This window comes from Loxodonta africana, chromosome 1 (genome assembly GCF_030014295.1).
Source record: "Loxodonta africana isolate mLoxAfr1 chromosome 1, mLoxAfr1.hap2, whole genome shotgun sequence".
Taxonomy (NCBI): domain Eukaryota; kingdom Metazoa; phylum Chordata; class Mammalia; order Proboscidea; family Elephantidae; genus Loxodonta; species Loxodonta africana.
This window is the reverse complement of record NC_087342.1, coordinates 78,778,374-78,788,280: the sequence shown is the minus strand read 5'-3', so window position 1 is coordinate 78,788,280 and position 9,907 is coordinate 78,778,374. Positions and strand designations below refer to the sequence as shown.

The window sequence follows — 9,907 nt, the reverse complement described above, 5'->3', positions numbered from 1 at the left end:
CAGAGACACTTGGTATCATCATTTATTTTAACTAAAGCAATTTTGGTGAAAGATAGTGTTATTTCATTGTGTTTGTTAATTTTTGTTAAGTATATTCTTTAGCGAACTCTATGTTTAGTCTTTGTTCTTTCTCATTGAGGTTCCTTCCTTTTTCTTATTGTTTCCTAAGAGTTCTTCATCTATTTTACATAAGGGTCCTTCATCAGATATAAGTATTGAAATGTCTTCTCCTGGACTGTGGTTAGTCACCTCTTTTTAAGGAGAAGGGGGCTTGAAAAACCTTGTAAGAAGAGAAAAAAAGAAAAAGTAGATATAGAGAGAAGTCGAAAAAACATCATACATCTTTCCTGGTGATTGCAGGAAAAAATGGGCAGGGCAATTTTCTAGGGCAGGAATCTTGGAGTAGGATAATGGGGTGGAATGTCCTAGAAGCAGAAAGTGTTTTTTTGGTCTGAAATCTCTTTACTTATTTCCTGATGTAGTTTAGAGGTTTAGAAATAGTGAGATTTGAAACAATGGATTTTCTCTCTTGTCAACTATCAAATCTGCAAAAACTCCTTAGAAATATGGCAAATATTTCAAGGAAGTTCTTCATGACATTTCTGTCATGAGAGAGGTGTGGCTCAATAGGAGCGTCCTTTCCTTGAGAGGATTCAAAACCATGCACACTCATCTGCTTTTTACTATTCCCAACAGTTCTGTATTTATCTCCTTTTTAAAACACATTTTGCATACTCATAGATATTAAGCACATTATCCAATTTACTGCCTTGAAATGTTTCCCCATTTATATGCCCTGCCTCTCCTCACCACTCAGGATGGCTGTGTCAACACAAGGAAGACAAGGAAAAGGAAGAAAATAGAGAAAACAGAATTGGCTTGTTCATGATTTCTTCTATTCAAAGCCAGAAGCCCGCCACCACATTAACCTGGTCTCTAATCCTCTGTTGCCTTTTCCAGTGTCATTGAAGAGCAAGACAGAAAAAGAACTAAGAGAAGAGGGAAAGAAGAGGTTCCATCATTTCGTTTAAAATTCCCTTAGTTTTCTGAGCAGTGCTTGGAATGTGAAAGAGACAGAAATTACCAAGCAGAAAAGCTTCGTCCCTTTTACCTATTCCTCCCATTTGTCACCTTCCTTGTCCTCTACCAACCAGTTCACAGTCCTCGAAAATTGGATCCCATTTTCAGGCATGAACGGCAATGGAGCCGTTATAATTTTGTCTGAGTGTGTAATATAGAATAAGTTAAGATATGATAATACTTTGAAGGAATGACTAAAACAATGCATTTTAAGATTGCCAAAATAGTTCAGTTGGCAAAGCGTTAGCCTGGAGGTCCAAAGTTCCTTGCTTCTATCCCGGGTTTCCACAACTTGGGTGAATTTCACATAGTTACTTTCTTAACAAAAATTTGCATTTCAAGGCTTTGGATTCTAGTGGAAATGAATAGTACAGCTATTCAACACAGAACTATTTAAAAAAAAAAAACTATTATCTCTCTAGGAGCCTTGGTCGTGCAGTGATTAAGCATTTGGCTACTAAGACATTTATTTACCCACCTGCATCTATTTTTCTCAAAGCAACACTCATATTACTCTTCTTCATATTCCTCTGCATTGTCTTGTACATTTTTCTTAGAGTCTTGGGAGGCAGAGGAGAAAGGAGTTGAAGGAGAGAAAAACTGGAGACTGGTGAGAACGTTTCATAATGGTGGGCAAGCAAAGGTGCATGGATTTAATCTTCTGTGTCTCTATGCTTGCTTTTCTTTATGATGCAACTTCTCTACCATCTGTGAGCCATTCCTACTTCTTTTTATTTTATTTCTTCCCTCCTTCTCTTAGGTCTCCTTTTCTCTCTTCCTCCTTCATGTCTTCATGTCATGGATACCCTTTACTATTCACATCCAATGGAAATTGATAATTACCTTGATGACTATATATACATTAAGACATACCATCCAGAGTATGACCTAAGATAGTTTTTGAATTGTGTCTGAAATCTGGAGAAAGCACTGTACAATAGAGCTGGGAACAAATAGGAACGTTTCGGAGTGAAGGAAAGTTTAAACTCTCTGGGGAGGAAAGACAGGACAGGGAATGGGAAAAGACTATTGTTTATTTCTTCCAAATAACTTGGCACTTCCAAGAAACCAAGACTATGTGAAAAAGGAGGGAATTTGTGATTACTTTACTTTAGGAATCTGTAGATTTCTCATGCCTCCTATCCTACCAATATACAAGGCAGAGTTGGGGATGGGTCACACAAAATCACCTTGAATTGTTTCGTGGATCACTTCACAGGGAAACTAGGGAAGGACTTTTAGGCAAAATACCTAATACTCATTTCAATGAGACAAGGGTCCCTGCAAGCTTTCTTTCCATTTGATGTAGCTTGGAAGTCACCAGAGTTTACCTCCCACTTAAGGCCACGCTCCTACGGAGTTTCAAGACCCACTACCTCATTGCACCTCTGTCTCAGGTGATTCTTCTACTTGTGGGTGGAGGATAAAATTTTTAAAAGCTATGTTATGAATGGATTATAATAAATATTTTTCTGTCATTAAAGCAGGCATTCTGACAAAGGGAGCACCTGTTTGTGGTTCCAGACTTTTCTCCCTAGAGCAACACTGTATTATCTTTGGGACCAAAAGGTCCGAATATACCAGCTTCTGGAAATCCCTCTCTTTATGCTGTCATCTGCACCCTTTAGAGCAGAGATAAGCTTTTGGTTCATAATTCTCCACCCGAATGCATCATTGTTATAAGTGACTTAGATGACAGTGCTCTGGAAGAAATATGCCACTTATGATCATCTCACAATCTCAGTGTTTTAATTCTAAGTAGTTGTTCTCAGAGGTTTCAGATGATATTTGGTTTCTTTTTTGAATGTTGTTAAAATTGCCTCCAACTGCAAATTTAAAAATTTAAAAAGAGAAACCTAATGTTCCCTTATCAACACTTTCACTTACGTGCTAGTACAGTGACCTCACAGTATTGGCTGTGTGGTAACGGATAAGGTAATGGCTGCATGGTGTAAATGAATAAGGTTTCTGATTCCAGATCTAGAGGATTGAGGGTTCAAGTCCCTCCATGGCCGTTTATTTCTTACTGTTCAACGAGTAGAAGATTCTTGAATTGACTTCCAGTGACGAATTCCTGAGGTATTGCTGGGAGGGAGAATTAATATAGGTGAAGTTTCTTCTTTCACAAATCAGTCATTAACAATAAAGAGGCTTTGGAAATCTAAAATGAACTGAGCCTCAGAAAGACAATGGATCAAACCTGTGTACCCACTAATGATCATCATCCTCTCCTCTCAGTTTATTACCTTTTTGTACTAACATTTCAAGGTTTCAGTGGGTGTTCATTTCTTTTCTTCCAGATATTAGTGAATCTTACTCTAATTATAAGGAAATTCGAATCACAAGTTGTCACCATGTTCCTTTCTCTTTACTCTCAAATGATATTGCAAATCTGACTTTCCACACTTGAAGTCTTACTCTTCAGATTCCCATTGAGAAAAGAGACTCTGTGAGTCGCAAAATGCAGTGTAAATGTTCCCAGAGCTGCCCCAGGACAAAGCTGGGCTCAGTAGCCTTTTGTGTATGAGATAGAAAGAAGTATGGGAAAACTGAAAGTGTCTACACCAGAAGAGAGTCATGACTCCTAGATCCTCAGACTAGAAGTCTGGTGCACTGAGCTCTTCAGAAGTTTGTTGGGTTCACTAAGAGTCTGTTCAAACCAAAAAAACTCTTCCTCACTGCTTGACCATTCTTTCTCATTCTTTCTCTTGAATATTAAGCCGAAACACTCTAAAATTGAGTTGCTGTCAATATAAGATACTCTAGCCCAAAACCATCAGAGAATTCTCCTTCTAAGCTCTGACATTGCTGTCCTGGCACATGGGATTGGAACAATGTGGCCTCCCTCTTTCGCTTGCCAAAGACTCCAGTGTCAACAACTGCTATTCCACAGACACTGAACCACAGGCACAGTTTTGAAAGTGCTAAGCGATGGAAAGCAGCGAGGTGCTCTCAGTCACGCATTTTTGGGAAAAATTAGTCATATCTGTTTGTGAGACATACTCTTTGAAAGCACTTACTTTAGCCTCTCTCTTATAGAGGGCCAGCAGAAATAATAGTAAAGATGGCAGCTTGGTCACTTTCTACCGCCCTGATGGTCCCTATCCTGTCTGTTCTTAGAGACCCTTTAACCCTATTCCTCTTCTCTCTGCCATCAACTGCTCTGCTGCTGTTTCACTCCTCAGCACAGTGTACTCCTTTCTCCTGCCATAAACTCCTCACTCTCTTATTCTCTCCCTTCCTCCCGCCCACCTCTGCTCTCATTCAAATTCCCAGACAGGTGTCTTTCTGATACAGTAGTAACTTAATCTATACATTCCAGGCACTGCCCCTTCCATCAAAGGACATTTGGATTATCGTATCAGGATTACTAGTCGCACCTTATCAGGAGTTTGCGGTTTCCCCCAGGTGTAGGGAAAGTTTATAAGGAGCGAATTTGTTTGTTGGTTGCGCCCAGACCATAAAGTGCTTCTCTTGTGCTTTAGACACTAAGGAAATAATTGGGTCTAAAAGATACGCTTTAAAGACAGGAGCATTCACCTTTCTTCTCTCTAAAAATCAGAGCTGCAGCATAGCTGAGAGAAAACCTGGTTTCCAAACCCAGGTATTGGACCAAACCATTAGCAAGAGCTATGGACCGTGGCTATGGAGCCAATCCGACGCCATAATATTCCCAATGAGCTGCTGGTGGATTGAAGCTGCTGACTTTTATGGTTAGCAGCCATAACTCCTAACCACTGCATCATCAGGGCTTCCGTTTTCATCAAATACTGTGAATTAGCTAACCTCTCTACCCACATTTTTTTTTTTTCTACCCGCATAGTCTTATCTCCCCACCTGGATCTTCATTCCTTTGCAGCAATTACAGAACTGAATTTTGTATTTCCTTGCACTGTCTTTTGTGTCTTTCTGCAAGCTTCATAGGCACAGAAGGACTTTTCAAGGAGAAACTCAGAAGACAACAGAATGTTCAGTCCTGCGACTCTCTCTCTTGGTGGACTGAAGCTGACTGACACTCAAGCAGTTGGCTAAAACAGTCCTGGAAGAAGCCAGTGACTGTTGGAAGATCTCAGAGTCATTTGGTCTGGAATGCATTTTTTCCTTCTCCTGGCATAGCCACGAGGTAGGATCCAATCCAGGACCCTAAGAGTTGAACATAATGGATTTTCACTTGTGAAAACGTATGTTTTAAAAAGCCTGCAGACCATGTTAGGAGTCACTATTACGGTGTAGTCTCACAACTCTGCTTAAGTTTTTTTTTTTTTTCTCACAACTCTGCTTAACAGGGGATGTAGCTCAGTGTTAGAGCAAGTGCTCAGCATGTTCAAGGCCCATGGTTCAACCCCCAGCAAGTTTATGTATCCTTTGTTTCCTTACAGACCCCCAGGTAAATATTGGCAAATTTTTTCTCATATTTTCCCCATTTTTCTCTTTGTGAATACCTTCCCTTGTGTTTTTTTCCACTCACAGAAATGAGGAATTGTTTGATAGTTAGTCACTTGGACCATGAGCCCTGATACTCTGTGTGCCTCCCAACCTGACTGCTTAAACACAATAAAGTCAGGAGGAACTGGATTAAAAGAAGGTGATGGCTCAGCATTTGCTGATCGTGAAGCAACAACATTCCACCATGTCATAGACAGCCTCTTCTCCTTTACTACAATATCTCATTATTATTAACAAGTAGGGAAGAAAAAGACAGATGGAGAGAGGGAGGGGGAAGTGACTATTGGACAAATTCCTTTCAAGTCTGTATTTCTGTCATGAGTGCCTGTGTCAATGGAGAGACTGCAGGTTCAGGAAAAAATTTTCCTTCTGACTTTCTTTTTTCTGTTTCTCCTGCATTTCCACGCTCACCAACATAATCTTGGTCAGGAAAAGGTCAGTCCAATCACCAGTCATGGAAATCAGTGATCCCAGCAACAGACATCTGTGATCCCAGCTCTTCGTTAATGGTGAAGAAGTGTTTGGGTGCTATCCAGAGGAAAGGCATTTCTCAGGAAACCTTAAGTCTTCCAGCATCTACAGTTTATAAAATTATCTCTAGAGATGGAAAGAGCTGCTGAGCTCTCTTAAAGCCAGAATAGTCTTGTGCAAAAAGGCTGTATCTTTCTATGAAAAAAACACCCTTAGTCCATTTCCCTTAGGAGGGAAGGAACTTTCTGACATCCTGCATTGTAGAGTGCAGAGGAGAGATAGGCAACCCAGTTAATCTTTGTAACTCATATGTGGGTTGACTGACACAATAAATTTTGGCAAGAGGCTGAAGCTTTTATTCTTTTAGCCTCTGTGAGGAACAAGAGTGGGGTGTTACAAAAGGTTAATATGCTTGCAGTCCTTGCTTAGCCCCCAACGTGCCTCCGTCATGCTTCTTTGTGGTTCTCAGAACCCTAGCTGCAGCTTCACAAGACAAAACCACTGCTCAATTTCCCAGTGAGGGTTTTGGACTCTAGGGTTTGCTACAACAGTGACTGTCCTTGATACCGTATACTTACTGTTTTTCACTTAGGATCTGTTTTTCATTCCATTTGGCTCTAAGCTTCCCAAGCCAACTTTTTGGGCTCTCTTTGTATTCTTGCCTGAGAATTATCCGCTGTGGCTCTGATAGCCAGAAGTAGAGGATTTGCTGGACACTGGCGTGATGGTTATAAAATTCGTAATACCACGAAAACTGTGTGGAGAAGGAGAAACTAATTTGGAGTTGCAAGCTGAAGCTACTTGGATTCGTGCTCACAATGGCACAGTGGTTAAGGAGATGGGCGGCACACCAAAATGTTGGTGGTTGCAAACCACCAGGGGCTCCACAGGAGAAATACCTGGCAGTTGGCTTCTGTAGATATACAGACTTGGAAACCCTATGGGGTCACTATGAGTCAGAATCAACTTCATGGCAATGAGGTTTTTTTGGTTTTTATGCATGCCCCTGGCTGAGACTTCGAAGTTCTAGGGTTTAAATGCTCCCTATCCTTGAAAGGAGTGCCGGTGGTGTGCGTAGTGAAAAGATTAGCTGTGAAGCAAAATGTAGGGAGTTGCAATCCATCAGCCACTCTGTAGAAATACTATGGGGCAGTTAGATTTTGGTTTTTCCTTGGGGAAGAAATCCCTAGGTGGACTTAAATAGTTAACACTTGCTTGCTGTTAACTGAAAGATTGGAGGTTCCAGTCATCCAGAGGCACCTGGTGGTCTACTCCAACAAATCAGCCATTGAAAACCCTAGAAAGGACAGTTCTACTCTGACACACATGGGATTGCCATGAGTCAGAATCAATTTGATGACAACTGGTTTTTCCTGGGAAAACACCTTCACGTATGGATTCCCATTGCTTTATAGAGACTCCTTATCTCTTATGGTTTTTGCCTGCCACCTGAAAGTTTCTCTGAAACAATATCTGGGCTTCAAGCCAAATACAGTGAAGTTATGAAGCACAAGAGGAAAATGATGTCTGTCTGGAGAATCCGTGCTTGGCCAAATGGAAGATGAAAGTCAAAGCTGTATTTCAGTCCTTGGCAATGCTGCCCACTTGTGTGGAGTCAAAGACAAAAAAACCAAACCCATTGCCGTAGAGTTGATCTAGACTCTCATCGATCCTATAAGACAGAAGAAACTGCCCCATAGGGTTTTCAAGGTGCTGTTGGTGGATATGAAGTGCCCAGTTTTCATTAGCAAAAAAGACTCTGTCCCTAGAGTTCCAAATCTCACTCCCACGATCCAGTGGGGTAAGGAAGGAACGAAGATGGGATTTGAACCCATGTGTGCAATGCACAATGGATTAGCAGTCCATTGCCTTAACCACTTGGCCACCTCGTCAGGAATAATGGGAAAGAGATTCAAAGAGAAGGAAAGCTTATGCACTCAGTTTTGTTCTGAAACAATTTAGACATCTGCATATCTGGGGGTAGCCCAGAGGGAACCTCACTAGGGGGCTTTGTTGTTTAGTAGGTTTAAAAAAAAAAAAAAAAAACTATTCATAGAGCCCTTTCAAACCCCTCAACGCTTATCTGCCTTTCTGTCTCTTTAGTAATAGTACAAAATGGGAGCTTAATGTACAGGCTTTTCTTTTGGGTGATTGAAGAGATTCTCTTGGCATCTGGTTCTTCTTTTCTCCTCTTTCTTGTTGCCTTCCTTCTGCTGTTGTAGTCATATCATAGAGGCTCATAGCATAGAAATCAAGAGCGTTCAGGGGAGTTCATTGCGTTATATTTTTGCTGTCTATGTGTGCAGGAATTGAATGGAAAACATTAGGAGCAGTGAATTTGTATTCCTTCAACACTGGGTTTAAATAGTGTTGACGTAGAGAAAAAGTGTAGAGGTGTGGAGGATGGAAGCCAGGGCCTCATACACGCAAACTGTGCGCTCTACCACTGAACTACATACACCTCGTCCCTGAAGTGCTGCTGACTAATTTTATCTAGAACCAAGTGTTATTTCCTGAGATTCATACTCCTTGGGTACTGTGGTAGTGTTTATCAGTGTTCAGTTTTTTTTTTTTTTTTTTTAGAGGCATTAGCAGCTGCTTTAGAGGCGCTCAGGAACCAGTGGAGACTACTAATTCTTTACAGGACTTGAAAGTGAAGGTGGAGGATTGGAAATATATGTTGGGTGAATAGCCACAAAAGTTTCCATGGTGACTTTTTTACAAGCTTGAGTTGTTAAAAGTCTCTGTCTTCTATTATGTGTGGCAAAGAATAAAGTCCTCATTTTCAGCTCTTTTGATTTCCTCTATAGTTGTCTTAACCTGAGACACAAAGCTAAAGAAAATAATCTTTTGGCTGCCTGAAAGTCTTCACTATATTTGCTGTTTGTTCAATCAGAATGTAATAGCTGAATTTGATGCAGGTAAGCAAGGGTAGAAGAAAACCATATAGTGATGCATTCTGCATTTCATTATAAGGGCCTTTTCTCTTTTACTCAAGATATCAGGTAACTCAGGGGCCCTACCACCAGTCCAGAAGGAGAATTCCCAAGGCATGAATGAAATAGCAGCTTTAAGATTTAGAGAAAGGTGAACTATAAGAGTAAGATAGAAGGTAAATAGACAGGATTTAAAGAACAAAAGTGAGTGAAGCATTTATTCATTAAAAAAATTTTTGCTGAGAGGGGGGGCCAAGATGGCGGACTAGGTGGACGCTCCCGCGGATCCCTCTTGCAACAAAGACTCGGAAAAACAAGGGAATCGATCACATACATAACAATCTACGAACTCTGAACAACAAGCACAGACTTAGAGACGGAGGACGAACAAATACGGGCAGACAGCGACTGTTTTCAGAACTAGGAGCCAACGCACCGGGCAGGTGACCTTCGGAGCTCGATCTGGGGCAGAGCCCAGGGGGGCAGACGGCACAGAAAGGGGGCCCACCCCTTCCCCCCCGAACCCATCCCGGGAGGAAGCCTAGCAGGTTGGCGCGGGCGGCGTAGGGGCGCAGCCGGAGGGAGAAACACCCGGGAGGCAGTGACTGATCTGAGAGGGGGGAGACCAGCGTCCCAGCTGGGGTGCCCTGCTGTCCGCCGGGAGTTAGGCGAGAAGCCGACGGGGCGCGCGCGGGGGGGGGGTCAGCTGTGTTTCCCTGGAGTGACCCCAGGGCGGGGCCCACGCGTTCGTGCGGGAGGACGCGCACCCAGTCCGCGCGTGTGGCACGGCACACCAGAGGGAGAAATCCCCGGAGGTGTCTGGTCTCAAAACAGGGAAAGCAGCATCCCAGACGGGGAGCCATTCCGCTGCGATCTGGGCACGCGCGCGCGCGCGGGCGGTGCATGAGCGCGGGGTCCATTTTTATTATCCTGAATTGACCCAGAGGGCGGGAACACCTGGTCGTGCGAGTGAC

At 42.4% G+C, this 9,907-nt stretch overlaps 1 non-coding gene across 1 annotated transcript; it reads right to left on the bottom strand.

Moving 5' to 3' along the window:
* Positions 1 to 7,807: 7,807 nt before the first annotated feature.
* Positions 7,808 to 7,889, bottom strand: TRNAS-GCU (transfer RNA serine (anticodon GCU)). Its single transcript has one exon. It is a non-coding gene; the product is annotated as a tRNA-Ser (tRNA).
* Between the last annotated feature and the right edge of the window lie 2,018 nt (positions 7,890 to 9,907).